The following is a 24,816-nucleotide window of genomic DNA, read 5'->3' on the forward strand; positions in this document are numbered from 1 at the left end:
AGAGCATTTCAAGTCCCGCCTTTTCAATGACTGCTTACTTCTAGAAAATGTGATTCAAAAGATTTTGTAAAGTTCTTTCCTCCCACTCTCTTAAACTTTCTCCTCATATTATAACGTATGCCTTTTGGTATTATCATAGTAATTCCATACATTTTGTCATCTTCCATCAAAGGACAAATCCAAGAAGCTTCAGGAACAAGAAGATGAGGAATGCTAGGTTTGCACAGAATAGGCTACTGCAAATGATTCAATGTGCAAATGGGGTTTGGATTCATTTCCACGATAAACGGAGAGGGAAGCCCCTTGGATGTTCAGGTCGATGTGTTTGTACACCAAAGCAATCCATGTATGGAAGCATTTAGAAGCCTAAAAGGAGAACCAGTGGAATTCACATTTTAAAAATCTTCCAAAGGCTTTAAATGAATTTGGGTAACTGGTTCTTGAGGGAGCCTCTGTTTAGGAAGTGAGAGACAACCCAAAGGGAAAACACGGCAAAAAAAGAAAACTAAAAGGAGATCAAGATATTTTTCCCTCTGAGGACTGCTTTAGCTGTACCCCAAAAATTTTGGCCAAGACATAGTTCTAATACACAATTGGACTTGACTACAATAGGCAGGAATAACAGATACTACAACTGTGGTGGCCTTGATCATCATGCAAAAGAATGCAATCTACCTCCCCAGCCAAAGAAGTGCCATTACTATCAGAGCACCATGCATATGGTGGCTACTTGCCCCCATAAAATTGGTCCACAGCAGCCTACTAGTTCTCAGAGAAGACGCGAAGCAGAACCATAGCCATCCACTTCAACTTTCCTCTGTGAAGTGGGATGAGCCTATGGCTACTCATCTCTACCTTATTCTCAGGAGGGCAGATCAGAGATATCAGAATGATCAGGCAGGTCACCTCAAAAAACTTCTTTGAGTAAGTTATCTACCTCACCCAAAGAACAAAGCAGAAAGGGGCCCTCTGTTCAAAAAAGGAAAAAAAAACCTTAAAACTTTTTCATCACATACCATTTTTTTTAACCCAGTTGGGATGTCTACCTCATATAAGTACAGGGGAAGTAATTTCACCAACAGCAGGTGAAGTGGAATTTTAACTACTGTTGAGGAACTGTGAATTTTCTTTTAAAAAAACAGACAAATCACTCTAAGCAACTTATATTTAAGCAGGGTGTCATATTTTATGTTGTTGGAAGAATAAGAGCAAATATGAGAACATATGTGTATCTGCATATGCATATGTATTTATGTGTATATATATATAATATATACATACCTATATATATGGGTATATCTTTATATATGTATATGTATAAATATAAGCACACACTCTCACACAACTGGAAATGCCCAAAAGTTGAATGTCCATGTGAAGCAATATTCAAATTTTAGGATGCATTTGAAAATTACCTCTTGGAAACTTTCTTGAAATATGTTTTTATTTATAGTCATTTATAAACAAGAAAAATATGACTGGTACTCTTTATTTGAACCAAATATTACTTCACATCTCATAGCTGCCAGTCATGTGGTAATAAGGGTATTAAGATATCCATTTCCCCCAAGTTTGGGATAACTTTTTGTTTTTCCTTTTTTTTGCTAATTCACATATATCAGCATTTCCTATTATCACATCTCAAAGGCCGTATCTTAATCCTCTATGCCTCTAAGCGTCACAGTTTTTATTTGTTCTGGAATACAGAACTCCAGAAAAGACAATGAATGTGTATTTTATGTGATGGTATCTCAATGTTCCTTTCATGAATAATGGCTTAATTGTGAATTAGATGCCTACTAGGAGGAACGAAGGGAAGGTGATATAAAAATTGTTATGACTTGATCATTTTGTATGGTACTGTGATACCACCCCACTGTGACCCTTTATGTATTGTCAGGTTTCTGAGGGTCTGCTGGTAGTAGCAGCTTTCCTAGTCAAGTTAATCCCTCTAACCATTGTTTTAGATCAAGGGGCCCTCCTTTGGAAAAAAAAAAACTACTGAAAATCTTGGAGAAAAACTGTATTAGTTTGATGTATATTTTGGTGGTTGTTTTTTCCTGGATAATATAGGGATAAATCTGTTTTTAAAAAGATCAAATGGAAAAACCAAATGGACAGATATGTTCCAAGAAGGTCATATCAGTTTAAACCTTCCAGCTATTTTCTCTGACCTCAGTATGATCATTTCTTCAGTTTATGAATAATGGCATTTTTCAGATTGTCTGATCACTTATGATAAACATTCCTACTGTTGCTACCAATGAGCATTTGGATAATATTCATGTTTTATTTTTTTCCATATAGAATTACTATTAGCTGACTCTTACCAAGGGACTATGGACTAGCTCCAGAGGATTCATACAGAAAAGGAAAAAAAATAATTCTTGTGCACAGTCAGCACTCAGGAAAAGGATGGACTAGGTGTGAATTGACTTGAATATTTTGCAATGCAAACCAAAGTTTAGTACTGAAGTCAGTGTGCCTGCCACCCTAAAGTTTGGAAGTGTCAGAGCTAAAGGGTACACTCACCTAAATTAACTGTGATACCTGTCAAGTAATCATGGGCTTCATGTCTTTGGAAAATACAAGAGTAAATGCAGAAGAAAAGAATCGCATTGAGAACATAAATATAAGGACTAAACCTGGGGTTTCAGTGCTGTGCAGAAGTCCCAGTTGAGGAAAAACCTTCTTCTAATACAGATCAACCCATTCTTGGAAACTTAGAGACTTGCCTAGAGCACTGAGAATTTTAGTGACTTGCCCACAGTCCTACAGCCACCATTTGCCAGGGGCAGGTCCTGAAGGAGATCTTTGTTTTTGCAAGGCTGGCTCTCCATCCTTTTTGCCTTAGAGCTTCTTGTGGGCATATGGGATAGATGAGGAAAGGTATAAGAGCAAGGTATAAGAAACAAAGTATAAGAAAGAGGGAAGTTTAAAAATGCAAACATGGTCTATTTGTTCATACCTTTCACAAACTAGATTGCCATTAGGGTCATAATTTCAGAACATCCTCAGAGGAAAAGCAAAGATAAACTAGAGAGTTTAATTTGAGCTCATGAAAATGATAGATGCAACTCTACATGCAAGCCTTAACACTCTCTGTGTTTGTCTCTCTCTGTCTCTTTCTCTGTCTCTGTCTGTCTCTGTCTGTCTCTCTGTCTCTCTCTGTGTCTCTGTCTCTCTCTCATTATCTTTAGTCATATTGAAAATGGGTCAATGGTTACAGGAACAGTGATGCCAGCACAACTAATTTCAATTAACTTTTGAAAGATAACTTTTACATTTTAAGTTTAGGATTTGAATTCAATTTAAATTTCTCCTACTTAATGGCTATGTGGTTTTGAGTAACTCACTTTATTTCTCTTTTCCTCAGTGTGCTCATTTATGAAATGAAGGGGTTGGACAAGATGACCTCTGAAGTATCTTCAAACTGTAACACTATGATCCTATGTTCTTTCCCTGACTTATCTCTTGAACTCCATGATAACAGCCTCATAATAACCACAGTTCATGTGTTCCATAAAGATAATTTAAGCTGAAAGGTATGCTATAGGAAGATCGGATTGTGAAAGACCTGATCCAGAGTTCATGTTCATGGAGAACAACCATATGATTCATCATACCACTATGTAAGTTGATATTTGTAGATTTAATTGATCCCTTTTTTTCAGTTTTTCATGAGCCTCATCTTTGGATTAGCAAAATTACTTGATGATGCAAAAAGATCAACATTGTTAGATCAAGTCAGCAATCATTTATTAAATACCAACTATTTTCAGGCGCTGTGCGAAACACTGGGGATACAAAGAAAATGAAAACATAGTCTCTACCCTTAAGGAGCTCGCATTCTAATGGGAAAGATGGCATGCAGATAGAAAAAGACAAACAAGATGTATGTGTGTGTATAATGTGTATATATATATATATATTTATATATACACACACATACATACACATATACATATATACATACATTTCAACCAATGGTGTTCACAAAATTCTAGGTGGCCCCTGAACCCCATTTATATTTAAGTACTTAACAGTCAGATTAATTTTTACAAATGAATATGTACTTCAAATATATAGCAAGAATAAAGATACAAACATTCCCCCAACACCTGGAGGCATAATCTCCTTGCACCACCTTAGTCTCTCCAGAGGAGAAGGGGAATGGTTTCACAGCTTAGCTCAGTTCCTACATAGCACAGTCCCATCAATTTCCAAGTCTAAAATTTCCCTTGGGCTCAAGCTCCAGTCACCCTTTGTTTTAGAAATTCCTTACTTGCCTGGCAGCAACAGCTAGACTGGAATCCTGCCCCCAAGGTCACCATAGTTCAGTTCTGGGTCTGGAGATTCCATTTATGCATTTTAACTGAAAGGGAAAAATAAATTCCCAACTCTGTGTTGGATAGTCTAAAAGGGAGAGGAGAAAAGGTAGTTGTTTCATTTGTAGCATGGTCAGTGCATGATACGCCTGCTTTAGATGAACTTGGACTTTTACCTTTTCTAGATGCCTTGGGAAAGCATGAGAGTGTCTCAGTCTGGTAGCTTTAAATATGCAACCTGTTCTGACTATGCAGTCAATGAAGCAAAGTTACCCCACCCCATTCCCCCAATTGGTAGGGAAATGTCTCCTCCCAGAAGTGGGTTCTTAGTTTCTCCCACATTGCTGTCTCCGTGTGATGTGATCTGGGCACGCTTCAAAACCTTTTTACACCATGAAGTAAAAATGAGTATGGAGAGAGTTTCAGACATAGGGGACAACCAGTGAAAAGATTCAGATTTAACTGATACAGTGTCATGAGTCAGAATCACCCAAGGACACCAGTGTCACAGGATTATAGAGTACATGGAGCAGAGTGAGGTGCAATATTAGAAAGGTGAGAAGAGACCAGATTATGAAGAGATCTATGAGCTAACCATTCTTTGTCACCAAGGAATTTAAAAAGTAAAGTCTAAGAATAATCCTGTTTTCTCCTCTTTCTTGCTTTTCCATTGCTGTTTTTGACACTGCTTGAGAAGGACAAAGGATTTAACTGTGTAAGTCTTCCAAGTAAGTGGCCATATGCTCAGCTCTAAACTACTTTGATTTGTCAGGCTCTTTCACCTTCTGCTGACAGTCCATCTTCTCAAATGAGATGCACAGCAGCAGCTGAGTTGCCTAAGTCACGTAAACAGGCTTTATTAAGCATTACACATTAAGGCTGCAAGGTCATTGGCTTGACATTTTCTGTCTCTTGCAATGTATATAATTCATTTGCTCAAGTTACAAGGAAATTTTTGTGAGATCATCATGTATCTTAAATGAACAAATTAACATATTATATCATATCAAAGCTGGACAGAAAATCAGAGATCCATACATGAACAAGAATTCACTCTACAAATACCTGGTGGATGACCAGCCATCCTTGGATTTAAATCCTCAAGTGAGGGAAATCTACAGAGTCCTGAAACTTCCAATCTGCTTTGAGATAGAGCTAAATGTTAGAAATGCTCCCCTCATCCCTTACAATAAACCTAGAACTTCCAAGAATTGCTACTTGTTGTATGCTCTGGTGCCAAGAAGAACATGCCAAATTATTCTTCCATAGCTCATAGGATCATTTATCTAAAGCTAGAAAGGACTGGAGATATCATCTAGTCCAACCTCTTCATCATTTAAATGAAGAAACTGAGCTTAAGTGTCTTACCCAAGGATTTGAATTCAGGACTTGTGACTCAAATTTTCATGTTCCAACAAATGCACCATGTTAGATGATATCCTTTCAAATACCTGAAGATAACTATCATATCTACCCTAAGTATTTTCCTCTCCAGAATAAACCTCCCCAGTTCTTTCAGTTGATTGTTATATGGCATTCCATTATTGAAGTCATGTCTCAATGAGAGAAATTGACTGAATAGAAGTCAATTTAATTTAATCCTAACTGGTTAGTGTTTACTAGGAAGCTGATGTGCTTCAGGTTTTGGGTACATAATTGTGTTAGAAGGATACAGAGGATGCAGAAACATAAGATAAATAGCTACATGGGTGCTGATTAGTGCAAATAATGAATCCCCTGAAATGGTTACCTTATTAGAATTTGCACTGTTTTTCCATCGGGCTGGAACCATTTACCAAATTTTGAATTTCGAATACTGAAAATTCAAATAGATGTGACTTATCATGTGATTTGTTATCAGTACTCATCAAGACCTGGTTGTACAATATTTTCTTCCTAGTGATTTAAATTATAGCTGGGGAGATAAGTCATAGGCAGTCAAATAACATTGACTGGTGGCGTGTATTAAGTACCATAATGAGTGGTACAAATGACAAGTTCCATAGGAGGTTAGGGAGGGAAAGATCAAGGTGGACTAATGTAGTTGGGATAATGAAATAAACTAAGATTTGCCTGAGAAGGCTGAAGTTCTACAGAAGGAAATAAAAGCTGGAGATTTGTTGAACCAACAAGAAATCATTTATCTTCTCTGAACTGGGGAGTAATAATTCCTTATTCCTGAGATAAGAACACTAGAACATAAAAAGAGGTCATCATCAGAAGACCATTTTAGAGAATCAAAGCCCATTTGTGAATGTTCACAAGATGGAGAAATATGCATGCAATTATTCTCACTCAAAGTGCAGTTAAGCTGGGCTTCTTAAGGCTTCATTCAAGGCTACCAGCAAACTTGTAACCAGGAAGGAATATCCAAGATACCCAAAGCTAAAATTCTAGTTTCGGACCATAGCATGGACCCTGCAATTGCAGACCTATGTAAGTTTAGCCAAGGTTTTAGGAAGTTTATCAAGTGATAAAATCACCATAATTAACAGTTCTAAATGGAGACAGATCTATTCAATCAAAGCTTTGCATCATAATTGTCAGTGAAAATGGCAATTATAAGGAAGAAGTGTAGGCTCTCTAACAGTTAAACAATAATTATTCTCACAGCACTTTTCTCTCCCTGCTATATCACTGAAAATCACAAATTGTCAGCACCTTAATTCTCAGATGTGAAAGTTATTTTCTGGGCGTTTCATTACCATTTTAAGCAGCCTTGCAAAGTAACACACATCTCCATGGCAGGAGAGGAACAAGGGTATTCAGCAAACTTCATAGCATCAGGGATTTTTATCTGAAAGGGACAATAGAAGTCATCTAGGCTGATGCACTCAAGATGTAGCAGTAACTGAGGCTCAGAGATGCGTCTTGTGCAAGGCCATTCCCAGGTGTCCATAGGAGAGTCAGGATTTGAACTTGGGTCCCCCTTTAATGCCTCATGGTACAGTTGGAACTTGGTGCAGTTATTCCTGTATTCCAAAGACCTATAATTTCATTCACAGGAGTTCTATATTGTTTGGAGGTGAGGCAAATAATAGCCTGCTTCCATACCTTTGAGAAAATGAGTGGAGGTTATTGCAACATATGTCAAGGAAAACAGCATCCCCAGACCTTGAAATGGAGAGGACAAAATTTTTTCTAAAAAAAAAAAGACAGTACAGCCCTGGAATCTTTAGCCTGTATAGAATACTGTAAGTGCACTCCAATTTAGGCCTCAGAAGATGAAAAACAGAGGAGGCAGCATGTGTCTCCCTAGTGGTGAGGATTCAGTCAGTGCAAGGCTTGACAACCCATGTTGACTAATGAACTTAACAAAATGGCACATGGGGTGTGGATTTCTAGTCCCTCATTATTGGTGTATTTTGCTCAGCAGTAGATCTGGCTGCTGTGTAGGAAAGATGTCATTGTGGAAGCTGAGGGCCATGAATTCTGGGAAGAAAGAGAACCTAGTTTTGAATTTAACTCTTTGCACCTTATTGCTTAAATCTATTTATCCTTTGAGCAAGTGTAACTGTGGGGGGCTCATGAGTATCAAAACTCTTTGGAGTCAGCAGAGGCATATGTTGCTCTGAGGTGTGTGTCAGCATGCAAAAGGACCAATCCATCAATAAATGAACAAATATTTATTGAGCTTTTAATGTACAAACCCTACTAAAATCCTACCTTGATGATTATTCACCAATCTTATGCCACAGTAATGCCAGCTATTGCAGATTCTACCAAATATGAAAGGCTTCTCAGATGGGCCCAATGATGGAGTGAATAAAGGCCCACTTCCATGAACCAGACTAGCCTAGTTTGGAATGACCCATCATCAGGTTTGGTTATAGATCATGGGTCACAGACTTAAAGCTGGAAGGGACCTTGGATATCATTTGGCCTAACCTCCTCATTTTATAGATGAGAAACTGAGTCCCAAGGAGTTGAAAAGACTTATCCAGAGTCACACGGGTAGTAAGTAGAAGAAATGGAATGTGAACCCAAATCTCTCTTACTTCAAATTTAGTGCTTTTAAAATCACATCAAGCTTTCTTGTCTATAACTCTCACAGACAATCTACTAAGTCTTAGAGAAGACATGATTAACATAGCTGGCAGAAGTTCCTACAGTGATGAATTATAAGTCCTCAAAGTCCTGAAGGACTATGAAGGATTGTAGAGGATCCTGATGTCTAGAGATGTTAGGAAAAGCAGACACCAATATATTCAATTCTCTCACCTGACACTTGGGGAAACTGAGGCCTAGAGAGTTTAAGTGATTAACACATGGGTAAGCAAATAATCAGTATCAGAAGAGAGGTTTGAACCCAGGTCCATGGACTATGGAATTGGTGTTTTTCCCAATATACCAGATAATCTCACACAAGGAGGAAAGTGACTTGATTCAATTAATAAAGCATTTATTAAGTGGCTACTATGTGTTAGACATTGCACTAGCCTCTAGTAATACAAAGACAAAAAATGAGACAGCCTTTGCTCTCAAAGGGTTTACATTTTATTGTGAGAAAATAGTATATACTTTAGGAATGAATACATGCAATTACTTACCATTTACCAGGTATTTCATAGAATAAATCCTTTGGGAGGATCTTTGGACTAGAGGCTCCTTTCCCCTATGAAGTTCTGATTCTCTCTAAGAAATGATCCCTAGGGGCAGTTAGGTGGTACAGTAGATAGAACACTTGCCCTGGAGTCAGGAGGACCTGAGTTCAAATGTGACCTCAGACCCTTGACACTTACTAGCTGTGTGACCCTGGGCAAGTCACTTAACCCTGATTACCTTGCAAGAAAGAGAGAAAGAAATGGTCCCTAACATTAAGATACTTACAGTTCAGTTGAGGGCTAAGAGGGATTTGCTGATTTTTATAAGATGGGGCATCCATGATCAAATTGTAGTCATCTGAACCCTTTTCTGTTCCAGACCAACCAGTTAGAACACTAGATGACATATTCCTCATTTTTTTTTTGGCTAGGCAATGGGGTTAAGTGACTTGCCCAGGGTCACACATCTGGTAAGTGTTATGTGTCTGAAGCCAGATTTGGACTCTGATCCTCCTGAATCCAGGACCGGTGCTCTAACCACTGCGTCACCTAGCTGCTTCCATATTCCTCATTTTCAACAGCAGTTTTATAGATCAGTGCTCAAATGAGCTGACCTCTCTAGGAAACTCTGGTGCTTTACTTTATTACAGTATAGTGTACACATCTCTAGAGCAAGGACCATTTTTTTTTTATTTTGATATTCCTAGCACCAAGAAGCATACCTCGAATTCAGTAGCCAATTATTTTAATTGCATTGATTCATTGTACTACTTGCCTCCACGGAAATACCTGCCCCTATTATTTCAGGAACTGAAATTACTAAACAGGAAGTGGAGGCACATTTAACCTCTTCAGTCCAATTTTCTTATCTGTAAAACTGAAAGTGGTTGTATTAAATTGCTTCTAAAATCCCTACCAGTTCTAAAACTCTGATCCTCTAATCCAAAACTGACTATGCCCTATACTTTTAACTCCTTGCTAGAGAAATTCAGAGTTGTCACACACCAATCTTAATTACTTTGGCAACTCAGACTTTGCTCTTTTCCTTTTCACAGATGAAAGGAAGTTAAAGATATCAGGTGACCTCAACAACCTAGGTTCATGGATTATGGGTTATCCATTCTGTGAAAAATGACTATTTATCATGAAAGGACAATTCTTGCTGCCTTACCATTCTATATTGCTTTTCTTCTAGACATTATATGGATATAAATTTGTTCACTTCCTGCTTCCCACTCACCTTCCCCACCACCACCAAATGTACCCACATAGATTACATGACAGTATGCCTTTTTTAGTCTTAATTTGGTTTCCTATGTATACTGAAAATAGAGAAAGGATGGAGGTGGTAAGCAGACTTGATCTAGAAACAATGCTGCCTCACAGATCCCTGGTAATGTAAAATTTAATTCTGAATTTATCCTATAATGTAAAAAGAGAGAAGGAGGGAAAGTTAACAATTAATAAACCATTGGAAAAGATGATAGCTGGTCATGTAATTCCTTTCTAATTGTAACTGGTTTTATAAGAACAGAATAATCAACCCACCCTAAAGATGCTTAGATAGGAAACTTTGCTTAGCAAAATTGGACACAGATTATCAAAAAGAATATTAAGGGTGGGAGTGGAGAGCACAGAAAAGGTATCAGAAAACAACCAACCAGATTGATGAAACATGGGTATCATGGAAAGGAAAAAAAACACTTTAAAAAATACTATTTGCCATTAAATAAGAATGTGAAGGATCAGCAAAAGACAGCTGGTGTGGGGTGGAATTAAAGTAATTAAAAGTGTTTTTTGACAAGGTGGGATGCAGCTGAGACTGAGACAGTCATTCAGTAATCTCATTTTTCTACGAAAGTGTTATCTTTGCAGGATGTTTGAAGGCTGTGATGTTGACTTCTACTGGAAAGTAGGTATATTTTTTTCTTACTGAGAGAGGTCTGAGAAGCTAGAAATTGGTGCTGCCATTGCAGCATCTTTTCTCCCAGTTACCATTACCTGCATCCAACTTTATCATTCCTCTATAAACCTCCTAGGAAGAAAAGGCCTGATACTCCTTATTTGCAAATGTTTGAGAACAGTTGTAAAATTGATGAACTTCCCAGTACTTAATTTGGATAAGGAAAGGAAGATTGAATTTGAGGGCACTGATCAGTCCTCTGATGCCAAGGTGAATGCAGCCTGAGCTCCCCACATGGCTGCTGAATTTTTAAGAGATGTATACCTCACCTCACATATGTCCATAGCTAAAGGCGATGGCAGCCAGGCATTCCTGAAGAATCTTAATCTGGGAAGGGTTGCATGATGGGCAAAAACCCTCCAATGTGAATTCCTTTGGAGAACACTTGAAAAGTAAAGACAAATTTGTTGAATTCCAGTATTATCATTATGCACAATCCCTTTTCGAAACAAAAATGCCCATTTCATGTTCAATGTGGCTATTTGTAGGTCTAAGTTCCCCCCTCCATTCATTCAAAAACATGTTATAGCAGTGTACAGGAGTAATATAGCTGTGTTCTTCCTGAGCATTCAGATATCATCTCTTTATGATTATTCCTACTTGATTGTCAAGCAACCTGTGGTATTCTTAGAGCCCCTGACACATTAGCAATGAGGTGTGAATAAGAAGATCAGGTTTCCTAGCCAATACTAGTCCTTAGAATGGTCTGAAAAGGACAATACTGACTGCTATCCCTGCCTCTATTACTCGGGGAGATTATAGAAGGAGTTTTATCCCTTAGAGAGACTTTTTTTAAAAGGGTGTTATATGTTCAGATTTTAAATAAGATAGGTAGATTAAAGGAATATTTGAGGAAGAGTGCTAAGATAAAATATCTCTTACATGTAAATAGGTAAGTCAGAGTACAGAGTACAGCTGACATAGGCTTAAGGAAGAGTTGAACGGGGAGAAAAATATAGAAATAGCCAGTAGGGACATGGAGCTTGTATTGTAAAGTCTTGATACAGGCAGTAAACAACCAGTGGGATGGAAAGTAGACAAAAACAGAATTTTAGCCACAATGGATATATCACAGGATGATCATTTTAGAGCTGACAGATATTTCTTGGTCATCTGGACCAATCCCTCATTTTTCGGAATGAAAATGAGGAAATTGAGTCCCAGAGAAATTAAGTGATTTAAGTAAGGTCACACAGAAAATAAGGACTCAAGGAAAACATCACAACAAGGATTCAAACACAGATCTTTGGATTTCAGATCAGCGTTTTTTTTTTTTGTTAAATAGGAAATTTGAATAATTAGTCCTCAAATCCTGAGTCAAGCGTTTGAGAAAAGGTTGATTTGGTGGAGTGTAATCCACACATGGGCCCTTGCAGAAGTCCAGAAACCTTCTCTGCTGGAGACTTCTTGAGGCTTAGCTGAAGATGCGGATTATAAGCCTACTCTCTCAGACTTTTCCCTCCTTATGTGTTCCCAGGCTTTGGGACCCAAGACTACTTTCCTCCAAAGGCAGCTAACCATTTCCAAAGTGAGTGATTATTGCATTTTCCAATTTCCAAGGTATAAATGCTCACATCGAAAATTTTACAATGAGTAAGTAATAGCTGGTTCTAGCACACCTCTACATAAGTGATGTGGAATCTGTTCTTCCCATGTCTTTATCCTGTCTGTCCCCCAAACATGGAATGTTTTTTTTTCTAACTTTTGCTTTAGCTTTCTTTAACAAACGAATTAGGGGCTACTTTCTATAGCAGACCTTTTCTGATGCTCCTGGTTCCTAGTACTCTTCCTCACTCCTCACTCCCCTCCAAAATTACTTTGTATTTTCTTTATATACTTCATATATATATTTATCTGGTACATGTTGTTTTCCCCTATAATGTAAGCTTGTTGAGTAGACAGTGTTTGATTTCGTCTTTGTATAATTAAATGATTGGCCTAGTCCTTAGAGACTGCTCATATTTGCCCTTGCTGGTAAGTTATACAGAACCTGCCAGGAGATATTTCCTGTCTGCTTCCAATCTAGCAAATGCAACTTTGAGGATTCACAGACTCCTTATTGAAGGGTGGGTACAGTAAGATGATGAAAAATCTTCTGCTTCACTACAGAGCTTGAAGAAGCAATGGCAAGGATACACTTTAAAACTGAAAGGGCACACAAGAGACGTGGCCAGCGAATCTCTCATTATTGTCCTTCCTGGCCCTGAATGAGGTAAAAATTTCTGTAAGCACCTGTGTGGGGAAGGGGCCACGAGCTTCATTTTTCATTCCTCAGCAGGAGGACAGAGTCTCCCTATTTGCTTTGTATTTATTCTCCCCAGATCTTAGGTGACTGAGTTCTAGGGATAGAATCATTTAAGCAGCAGCTATTGAGTTCTGAAGATTCATCAGAATCATGTGAGATCCCAGCATCAGTGGCAGTCAGCTTTCAAACGTTTTTGGCCTACAACAGAGGAAAAGCTGGCAGACAGATGAGGGATATCAGTTGCTCAAGACTGGCAGCGGCAGTTTCAGGGACATGATAGGTGCTGAATAAATATTTATTGATTGACTGAAGAGAGAAGGGTAGGCTATGACCTAGAGAAAGGCACTGATACTTGGAACTCTAAAATAGTAATAATATTAGCTAGCACTTATATAGTGTTTAAAATTTTACAAAGTGCTTTACAAATGTAATTTCATTTGATCTTCATAATACCCCTGAGATTTAGGGATTTAGGATTCAGATTATCCCAGTTTTAAAGATGAGGAAAGTGAGATTAAGTGATTTGCCTAAGGTTACACAGAAAATATGTGTCTGAGGCTTGATTTGAACTCAAGTCTTCCTGACACCAGGATTAGCACTCTATCCATTGTACTACCTAGCTACTTCAGTAAAGCAATAACTAAGGTGAAATTCAGAAATGTTCCGCAAAGTCAGGGCCAAAAATTCGGGGGTTCCCCTTGATTCTGTCCATTCCTTACCTATGTGCCTCATTAACTTTGTACTTTTGAGTTTGAGTACATTTTATCTTCCCAGTCAAAGTAGTAAGAAATGTATAGGCAGATGTGGTTAATGGGGAGCGTCAGGTTGATCTGCCTATGGATGGTAGCCTCAAGGTTCTAGGGGTAGATCTGGTCCATCTGAAGGAAGGCAAGGTCATCATCATAGCTGCTGAGCTGAATCTTGTATACACAAAGGGAGAATGTGCCCGAAGTTTTGGGTAGAATGTTTTGTCTGTTTGTTTGTAATTACTGTTCTTGTGTCTTCTCACTAAATCCCTTTTCTAAAAGCAAATGACATTCAATTGATTCTGATTGATAATGGGGAGAATACTGAAAGGGACTCAGAAGCCATAGTATTTGCCACCTCAGTCCCTCAAGGTTATCCTAGAATCCTAAAGGGAATCACAATCATGTGCCCTGCTATGTACAAGTGGAAGTAGGAAGCATGAGATGAGAAACCCGTTGCATTTGTGTAACTTTGTGCCTAGGACTAAGTAGGCACTCAACACATACTTGCTGAATAAAATTGAATTGAGGTAGCTTTCCCAAGGTCACAAAGGGACTTTGTGATAGAGGAGATAGAATTTTGACCCCAGCTGCATTCATCTTTCCACCATACAATTCTGACTTGAAGTATATGTTGAGAATACATGGGAATTGTATAAGTACATATGTGTGGAGATTTGCGCATGTGTGAGAACACTTGCAATTTTCTTTATTGTAAACTCACTCAGAGTCACATCCATCTAGGACTCGAGTTCCTAGCAGCACAGAGGACAGGGTCAGTATATTCTAGCAGAAAGTAATAATGCATTCTATCCCTGAGCCATCCTCATTTCCATATAAATGCCAGCTATTACAGTAGACAATGCACTTTTGCTGCATGGGAGAAGTTAATGGTAAATTCATTTGAGCATGTCATTTATTTTCTTATTTTTATTCAGTTACTTGCCAAACTGATAGAGTTCTGCGTTGAAGCCTTTGATCCTTGGCCTTTCACCTTATAGGGCATGTCTAAACAATAAGAATTGTTTCCACTGATCATGAGAATTGGAATGTAGAATCTGACTTATTAGCTTATGTTGTTGGTTTTTGTCATAGTTGTTGAATCTGATTTATCGACTTTTGTTGTTGGTTTTTGTTATGGTTGCTATTTTGGTTTGTTTGCTTTACTCCCTAAGACAAATATCCTCCAATAAAATCCTGCCCCGATGTCTCATCAGTGAGGTGACTTTCATTGATGACTCTTGATTCTTAAGGCTATGCTAGCAGAACATAGGCTTTAGTAAATCCTGACAAGTTGGAAAGGCTTAATTAACCACCAGGTAGTATCAAGGGATAGCCACTAAACAGAACTCATTCAGCAAAAAAGGATCTGGATCTGTGGGAATTCCACAATAATTGTTGTTGCCCCAGCTGCTATTATGACCTTAGCTTTCTTGCAGATGGGCCAGATTTGCCCTAGAACCTTGAGGCTACCATCCATCGGCAGATCAGTCTGAAGCTCCCCATTAACCACATCTGTCTATATTATTATTTTTTTTTTACTACTTTGATTGGGAAGATAGAACATTTGAGAAATATTCTCTACCTCAGTTCAAAGAGGAGAAGAAATATACTGAAATTGGGACATTAACAGAGATTACCAAATTTTATTTCAGGTCATCCAAAAACCAGACTATAATTAATGGGAAAATGAACTAAGTGCAATGGTATATTCTCTGCAGTTTTGGAGGGAAATGCTTACCTTTTCACCCTTTCACTATCAAGTCACTTTATTGGGAGTTAAATGGTGGTGGAACATCAGATACCCAAAATATCTATGCAGTGTTAAACAGTAAGGAATAAAGAATACAATTCAGGGTTGTGGTGGAAGTCAGGATGAAGCTCCACTCTTATTGTCACTGTCTTGAAGGACATGATCATTAAAAGAGACTTGGCCATGTCAAAATTTGAGACCAATACTTTTTGCAATTTGGTTACATTGTCATGTGGTCCTTTGTTGAAATTCCCTCCATCTACTGACTCCATGCCTTTTAACTTGCTGTCCCCCATGTTTGTAATGCTCTCTCTTCTTATCTCTACCTTTAAATTCCCTTTAAGACTCTGCTCCAATCCTACCTTCTGTAGGAGGACACCCCGGCCCCTACCTCCTGCTAATGCTTTCCTTCTGAGATAATCTTGTCTGTCTACTCTGGGTCTTATATTACATACTTATTTATATATTTTCTCCACCTTTAGAATGTGAGTTTCTTCAGAGGTGGGAACATATTTTTGAGTGATATGTCCATCTTTTATTTTTTAATTGAATTTTTTTTGAATCACTAAAAATCAGATTTTATTCCTCTCACCTCCCCCTCCACTTTGAGAAAGAAAGATGTATAGAACTTCTGTTAGAAGCATGTAATTAATATAATCAAATTTCCACATAGGCCATGTTCAAAAACAAAAAAGTCTCATTTTGTGCTTTGAGTCTTTCACTTCTCTATCAGGAGGTGAGTAGTCTTCTAGAATTGTGATTAGTCATAAAAATATTCAAAGTGAGATCTTCAGTTATTCAGAGTTGTTTGACTGTATAATATTGTCATTATATAAATATGTATACTTAAATAAAAATATAACATTGTCATTATATAAAATGTTCTCCTGGTTCTGTTTACTTTACTCTGTATTGATTCATACATGTCTTCCCAGTTTTTGTTTGGTTTTGTTGTTTTTCGGAAACTACGCCATCAATTATTTCTTTGTTGTTGTTGTGGCACAATAGATAGAGTGCCAAGCCTGGAGTCAGAAAGACTCCTCTTCATGAATTCAAATTTGGCCTCGGGCACTTACTAGTTGTGTGACCTTTGGCAAGTCACTTAACCCTCTTTGCCTCAGTTTCTTCATCTGTAAATTGAGCTGGAGAAAATAATGGCAAACCACTCCAATTCCTTTACTAAGAAAACCCAAACGGTGTCATGAAGAGGTGAAAATGCCTGAACAATAACAACAGTTTCCCGTTCTTTGCTACTGAAAAAAAAAGCTATAAATGTTTTTTATACATACTTAGAGTTTGTTTTGCTTAGGATAATCCTTCCCTTATTCTACTCCTCCTTTAAATTCCCATTCTCCCTTTTCCTTTTCCCCTCCCATTTCCCTATTAAATGAAATGTATTTTTGTACCTAATTCTATGTTTATTTTCCCCTCATTTGACCATTTCAGATAAAAAGTTCAAGGGCTAGCTATTCCCTCCACCTCTTCCTTCTTGATTAGATAGTCTTTGACTTTGGATAGCTAATTACACAAGATAATTTTCCAGAAAATTCCTCTCCCTTTCCTCCTCTAGTAGATTTCTTTTGCCCTAGCTTTCCATTCTTATTTTAAGGTGATCAGTATATAACAGAACCAATCCCAGGCCTTTTGTCTAATTAGACTCCCTCTATGATCCATGATGATGACAGCATTCAGAGGTTATACACATTAGAATGTAAGCAGTTTATCCTTATTTAGCCCTTTCAGATTGTTTGATCATGTTTACATTTTTATATTTTGTGTTTGTACTTCAAAATTTCTACACACTCTGTTCTATTCATCAGGAATTCTTAAAAGTCTTCTATTTCATTAAAGACTTTTTTTTTGCCCTTAGTAGTATTACACTCAGTTTTGATGGCTAAATTTGTCTTGGCTGTAAACCTAGATTCTTTGCCTTTTGTGATATTGTATTCCATGTTTTCTGTTTCTTTATGTGATGACTGTTAAATCCTGTGTAATCCTGACTATGGCTCCTTTGAACTTGAATTATTTCATTCTCACTGCTTGTGGTATTTTCTTGGTTGTAGATGCTCTGGATTAGACTAGTAGCCTCTTAGACAGTCTTTCTATGCATGTCTTGAACTCTAAGATATCCCCATATCCATCATGGCCTATGTTGACAACCTAGATGGCACCGATAAGCACTTATAAGTGCTGCCATCTTATCACCTTGGCATCCTTTTATATGACCTTGAGCTTGACCACCATGCCTTTCTTCTTTAGTTATATCTCTCCTCACTTTCTGGTACTACTTTCTAGCCAAATTTTATCTGTTTGCTGCTTTCTGCAGCATGAATGGGGAGAGACAAACAACAGGCATCATATTCTGAGTATGAGCCATGATAATCCACTGTGTGTCTGTTATCCAAGTATATCCTTGATAAGTTCAAAGAACCTAAATTACCAGGTTGACAATGATTTCTTGTTGTTGTGAAAAGGAAACTGTGTGTTGGGATAGAGAACCAGCCTTAAAGCTGAGAAGAGCTGCGTTCAATTCCTTTCTTTCTTATATATTGGAAATTTTCCATGCTCCCAGGCAGCTATGCTATCAATTGAAAAAAAAAAAGTTACTGGCCTGAATTTGTAGAGGGACTTTCCTCACAAGAAAGCTCCCTATATCAATGAAATAACAGTACCAATACCTGTGGAAGGATTGTGATCCGCGCTGGTGGAGAGAAAATTGGCTTCAACTTACCTTTCCAGGTGTTATACATTACTTCAGTTATATTGTCCAACTCCACTAAATTTATCTTTGTTCCTTGAATAAAATAATCATACCCCTACCTCCATGTCTTTGCAATGGCTATTTCCCATTCTTGGGTACATGCTCTTAACACCTATAGTCTTAGAATTCCTAGTTTTCTTCAAATATCAAGTCAAATGCAATCTGCTACTTGAAGCCTTTTCTAATCTTCCCAAGTTTCCCCTGAAGTTACCTTGTATTTTTTTTCATATTTATGTGTGTATATGGTACCTTCACCAATAGAATAAACTCAATACATATTTAGTGATTAGCTGATTAAATATGTGTACTATTGAAATAAAGGATTTCTGAGATATGGAAGGAAGATTATGAAGGAAAGAAAAGAAGGAAAGAAAGGAAATAAGCTTTTCTATAGTACCTGCTACCTTCCAAATGCTTTTAAAAAATCTCACTTAACCGTTAAAATAACTCTGAAAAGTAGGTTCTATTATTACTACAATTTTATAGTTGAGTAAACTGAGGCAAACCAAGATTAAGTGACTCAGCCAGGGTCATACAGCTAGTAAGTGTCTGAGTCTGGTTTTGAATTCAGATCTTCCTGACTGCAGGCTAAGTGCTCTATCTACTTTGCTACCAGCTTCTTCTTCCTCATAGAAAGGAAATAAGATTTGTTAAGTGCCTTTTATGTGCCAGGCACAGCTAAGCACTTTACAAATATGTCATTTCATTCTTCTGACAACCCTCAAATGTAAGTACTATTATTATTCACTTTTTACAGTTAAGAAAACTGAGACAGACAAAGGTTGTGATTTGCCCCCTGTCACACAAATAGTAAGAATCTGGATTTGAATTCAGGTCTTCCTAGCTCCAGGCCCAGTGCCCTAACCACTGTACCACCTAGCTTTCATCACAAAAATATGAAGAGATCCCAATAAGAGGAGAGAATGGACTAGATGTTGAAAACTTAGAATTCTTAGAATCCATATGGAATCAGGAGTTAAATTAAAACAAAATTAAATTTGAAAATAAGGCTGTTGTCTTAATACGTGATATATTCATGTCATCTCCTTAAAGATTTCATAGCTTATCCCTCTGAGAAAGGTTTTCTCTTCTTGATCTACCTAGAGTTGGACTCCAAAAAAGGCCTCATAGAGTTCCTGTGTACAAGGTTATTTTGGATACAGAGTCAGTCAATGGATAAAGGTGTTTGCTTGATATTCATAGAAAAAAATGGAATTAAATTGCTGTTCCAGTTGAATCCCTGCGCTTCACAGGAGACACACTGCTTATCTCTAAGTTGTTATGTTATCACTTGATGTTGCTAATATTTTCATCCATAGCACTTCAACCTGTGATTTTTTTCAGCTTTCATAATTTAAACAGATTTGATTCAGGTCATTATTTGGATGGGAGCACTTTAAAGCTTTTTTATAAGTATAGAAATTCTTCAGACAATAACCAATATAGAGCACAGCATGTGTGGTTCTATTGATTAGAATAACTTATATCATTCATTTTTTTTCTGAGTGACATCAACACTGACCTTTACAAAAAAAGACAACAACAACAAATAGCAAAATAGTTCAGCAACGTTATTACCATTTGTGTCTCATCTTCTACCCCCTTTCTCTTGTTCTTTCTGAATCTTTTGAGGATAGAACATTGAGTTCCAGTTTGGGTGCAGGCAAGATTTCTAGGGGGTGACAAGCCAGGAGGCAGTTTAACATGTGCATGTGGGAAGTGAGGAAGCTTGGAGGTCAGAAATAAAGGTATAGATATGAGATTAATCTGCATAGAGATGATATTGGAAACTTGAAATGGATGAGTTTTCCTAAAAGAGTGTGCAGAGTGAATTTCTAAGATAGAAGGGATCCTTTGGGTAGGCTAATATGAGAAGTAGTGTTGTACAGTGGAAAAATCCTTGGAGACCCAAGTTTAAATTCTATTCTTCCATTGATTCACTGTGTAACTTTAGATGAATTGTTTAATCTTCGGATGTCAGTTTCTTCATCTGTAAAATGAGGGATTATGAACAGATGATTTGTAAAATCCCTTCTGTTTCTAAAAAAAATAAAATAAAATCAATAATGGTCTGAAGCATTTTCTACTCAGAGATATTCCTCATCTTCCAAGCTAATATTGCCCTCCCTCCTTGCATTTATCCTTATTCCTATTTATCCTGAACGTACTTACATGTGTATGTCTCATCCCTGTTATAATGTAAGATGCTTGAGAGTAGGGAATGTTGCATTCCTTATCTTTGCATTTATACAGCTAGTATAGTATCACATGTGGTTGTTGTTTAGTCATTTAAGTCATGTCTGACTCTTCGTGACCCCATTTATGATCTTCTTGGAAAAGATACTAGAGTGGTTTGCTATTTCCTTCTCCAGCTCATTTTACAGGTGAGGAAACTGAGGCAAACAGGGCTATGTGACTTGCCCAGTCACACAGACACACTAGTAAGAGTGTGAGGCCAGATCTGAACTCAGGAAGATGAGTCTTCTTGACTTTAGGCCCAGCATTCTATCCACTCTGCCACCTAGCTGCCCCAGGGCTGCATATTGTCTAAGAAAACCACAAACTAATATTCTCTACCTTGGACTGTATTTTTATTTTGTTAAACATTTCCCAATTACTTTTTAATCTTTCTCAGGCCCATTCAGGAGTTTTGCATTTTGAGGCCAATGGATAAATCATTCACTGGTGACCATTGTACAATATTGCTATTATGGTGTACAATGTTCTGGTGCTGCTCATTTCATGTTTCATCAGTTCAGGCAAGGCTTTCCAGGCTTTTCTGACAGCATCTTGCTCATCATTTCTTATAACACAACAGCTTTCCATCACAATCACATAGCATAATTTGTTCAGCCATTCCTGAATTGATGGGCATCCCCTCAATTTTCAATTCTTTGTGACCACAAAAAAAACTGTAATAAATATTTTTCTACAAATAAATCATTTTCTTTTAAAAAATCTTTTTGGCATAGACACCTAGTAGTGGTATTGCTGAGTCAAAGGGTATGCACAGTTTTTTAGCTCTCTGGTCATAGTTCCAAATTGCTCTCCAAAATGGTTGGATCAGCTGAACAACTCAACCAACAATGCATTAGTGTCCTAATTTTCCTACATTCCCTCCAACATTTGTCATTTTCCTTTTTTGTCATATTAGCCAATCTGGTAGGTATGAGGTAGTACCTCAGAGTTGTTTTAATTTGCATTTCTCTAATCAATGTTGATTCAGAGCATTTTTCATATGATTATATATAGCTTTGATTTCTTTATCTGAAAACTGCGTGTTTATATCTTTTAACCATTATCAATTAGGAATGACTTATAATCTTGTAAATTTAACTCAGTTCTCTATGTATTTGTGAAATGAAGCCTATATAAAAAAAAATTACTCCAATTCCCCCCAACCCCAGTTTTCTGTTTTCCTTCTAGTCTTGGCTGTATTGGTTTGAGCTGCAGAAAATATTTGTAATTTAATGTAACCAAGATTCTACATTTTATATCCCTTAATGCTCTTTATCTCTTGTTTGGTAGTAAATTCTTCCCCATGCATAGACATGATAGATAACCTATTATAGACTCCCCTAATCTTATCATGGCATCATCCTTTATGTCCAACTCATGTACTTTTGATCTTATCTTGGTATAGAATGTAAGGTACTGGTAAACATGCATGCATACATACACATATGTATATATGTATATTTCTGCCAAACCACTTCCCAGTTTTCCCAGCAGTTTTTGTCAAATAGTGAATTTGTGTTCCAATAGTTTGGATCTTTATGTTTATCAAATACAAGATTATCATGATCCTTTCCTAATATGTATTGTATACCTAATCTATTCCACTGATCCATCACTCTATTTCTTAGCCAATAGCAGATTGTTCTGATGATTACTACTTGGTTTGAGTTCTGGTATAACTAGGACAACTTCCTTCCCTTTTTTTTCATTAGTTCCCTTGATAATCTTGATTTTTTTGTTCTTCCAGCTGAATTTTATTATTTCTAGCTCTATAAAATAATTTTGAATAATAGTGGTAATAATGGGAATCCTTGCTAATGATCATTACATATAATACTTGTTGTTGGTTTTAGATAAATACTACTTATTATTTTAAGAGAAACTTGATTTATTCCTTTGTTTTCACTTCCACAGTATTTTGAGTTCCAAATTTTCTCCACATCTCACTCTTTCCCCCACCCCAGGGTGGCATGCATTCTGTATACCCCTTCCCTAATGTGCCCTCCCTTATATCTCTCCCCCACTCCTTCTCTTATGCCCTTCCCCTTCTATCTTCCTGTAGGGCAGGATAGATTTCTATACCCCATTTCCTGTATTTCTTATTTCTCAGTTGCATGTGAAAACATTTTTTTTGTACATATGTGTTTTTAGGGTTACAAATTTTCTCCCTTCTTCCCTCACCACCCACCCTCATTGCAAAGGCAAGCAACTCAATATATATGTGCAGTTATGCAAAACACTTTCATAGTAGACATGCTGTGAAAAACTAACTCTATTTCCTTTAATCCTATCCTGCCCCCCCATTTACTCTATTCTTTCTTTTGACCCTGTCCCTCTTCAGAAGTATTTGTTTCTGATTAACCCCTTTCCCAATCTGCTTTTCTCTCTATCATCCCCCTACTCTCTTGTCACCTTCCCCCCCCATTTTCCTGTAGAGTAGGACAGATTTCCATACCCAATTGAGTGTATATGTTATTCCCTCCTTAAGCCATATCCTATGAGAATAAGATTCACTCATTCCTTCTCACCTTCCTCCATTTCCCCTCCACTATAAAAGCCTTTTCTTGTCTGTTTTATGTGAAATGATTTACCCCATTCTACCTCTCCCTTTCTCCTTCTCCCAGTTTAATCCTCTCTTATCTCTTAATTTTATTCTCCAGATATCACCCATTCATCTTCAACTCACCCTGTGCCATCTATATACCTATCTATCTATCTATCTATCTATCTATCTATCTATCTATCTATCTATATACATACATATAATTTTTCTCCCCAACTACCTTAATACTGACAAATGTCTCATGAGTTACAAATATCATCTTTCCATGCAGGAATGTAAACAGTTCAACCTTAACAAATCTCCTATGATTTCTCTTTCCTGTTCACCTCTTCATGTTTCACTTGAGTCTTGTATTTGAAAGTCAAATTTTCTATTCAGCTCTGTTCTTTTCATCAAGAATGCTTGAAAGCCCCCTATTTCACTGCATGACCATTCTTACCCCTGAAGGTTTATACGCAATTTTGCTGGGTAGGTGATACTTGGTTGTAATTCTATCACCTTTGCCCTCTAGAATATTATAATCCATGCCCTCCGGACCTTTAATGTAGAAACTGATAAATCTTGTGTTACCCTGATTGTGTTTCCACAATACTTGAATTGTTTTCTTTCTGGTTGCTTGCAATATTTTCTCCTTGACCTGGGAACTCTGGAATTTGACCACAATATTCCTAGGAGTTTTCCTTTGGGGATCTCTTTCAAAAGGTGATTGGTGGATTCCTTCCATTTCTATTTTACCGTCTAGTTCTAAAATATTAGAGCAGTTTTCCTTGATAATTTCTTCAAGATGATGTCTAGACTCTTTTTTTGATCATGGCTTTCAGATAGTCCAATAATTTTTAAATTCTTTCCCCTGGATCTATTTTCCAGGTCAGTTATTTTCCCAATGAGATATTTCTCATTGTTTTCTATTTTTTCATTCTTTTGGATTTACTTTACAGTACCTTAAAGAAGTACATTCTTCAGTAAGCTTTTGGACTTGCTTTTCCATTTGACCAATTTTGCTTTTAATGGCATTCTTCTCCTCACTGGTTTTTTGGACTTCTTTTGTAAACATTTGGGTTAGGCTATTTTTTTCAGGTGTTATTTTATTCAGTATTTTTTTGGGTCTCCTTTAGCAAGCTGTTGACTTGTTTTTCATGATTGTCTTGCATCATTCTCATTTCCTTACTACTTTTTCTCTACTTCTCTTACTTGTTTCTGAAAATCCTTTTTGAGCTCTTCCATGTCCTGGGACTGATTCATATTTTTCTCAGAGGCTTTGGATGTAGGAACTTTGACTTTGTTGTCTTCTTCTGGTTGTATTTTTTGATTTTCTTTGTTACCAAAGAAAGATTCCATGGTCTGACTTTTTTTGCGCCTTTGTTTGTTCATGATATCAGCCAATTATTTCACTTTTAAACTCTTTGTTAAGGTAGGAGTCTGCTTCCATTGTGGAGAATGTCCAAGCTTCAGGGGTTTTGTGCAGTTGTTTTCAGAGATACTTCTAGGGACCTGTAAATTTTCAGTCCTTCCAGGGTGGTATGATAAAGGGCGAGGTGTTTACTCCTTTCCCGGCCTGTGCTCTGGTCTATGAGTGACCACAAGCACTCTTTTCTGCCTTGGAACTGTGAGGGGGATTTCCTCTTTATCACCACTACAAACTCCACCACATCAGCACTCCTCCTCACCCCAGGAC

General features: G+C 37.3%; 1 pseudogene; it reads left to right on the forward strand.

Annotated features, from left to right (window-relative positions):
* Window positions 1–210: 210 nt before the first annotated feature.
* The window catches only part of LOC114039655, a 34,933-nt pseudogene continuing 10,327 nt past the window's right edge, over window positions 211–24,816 (forward strand).

The sequence above is a fragment of the Vombatus ursinus genome, unplaced genomic scaffold, assembly GCF_900497805.2.
Source record: "Vombatus ursinus unplaced genomic scaffold, bare-nosed wombat genome assembly UNPS02000749.1, whole genome shotgun sequence".
Taxonomy (NCBI): Eukaryota; Metazoa; Chordata; class Mammalia; order Diprotodontia; family Vombatidae; genus Vombatus; species Vombatus ursinus.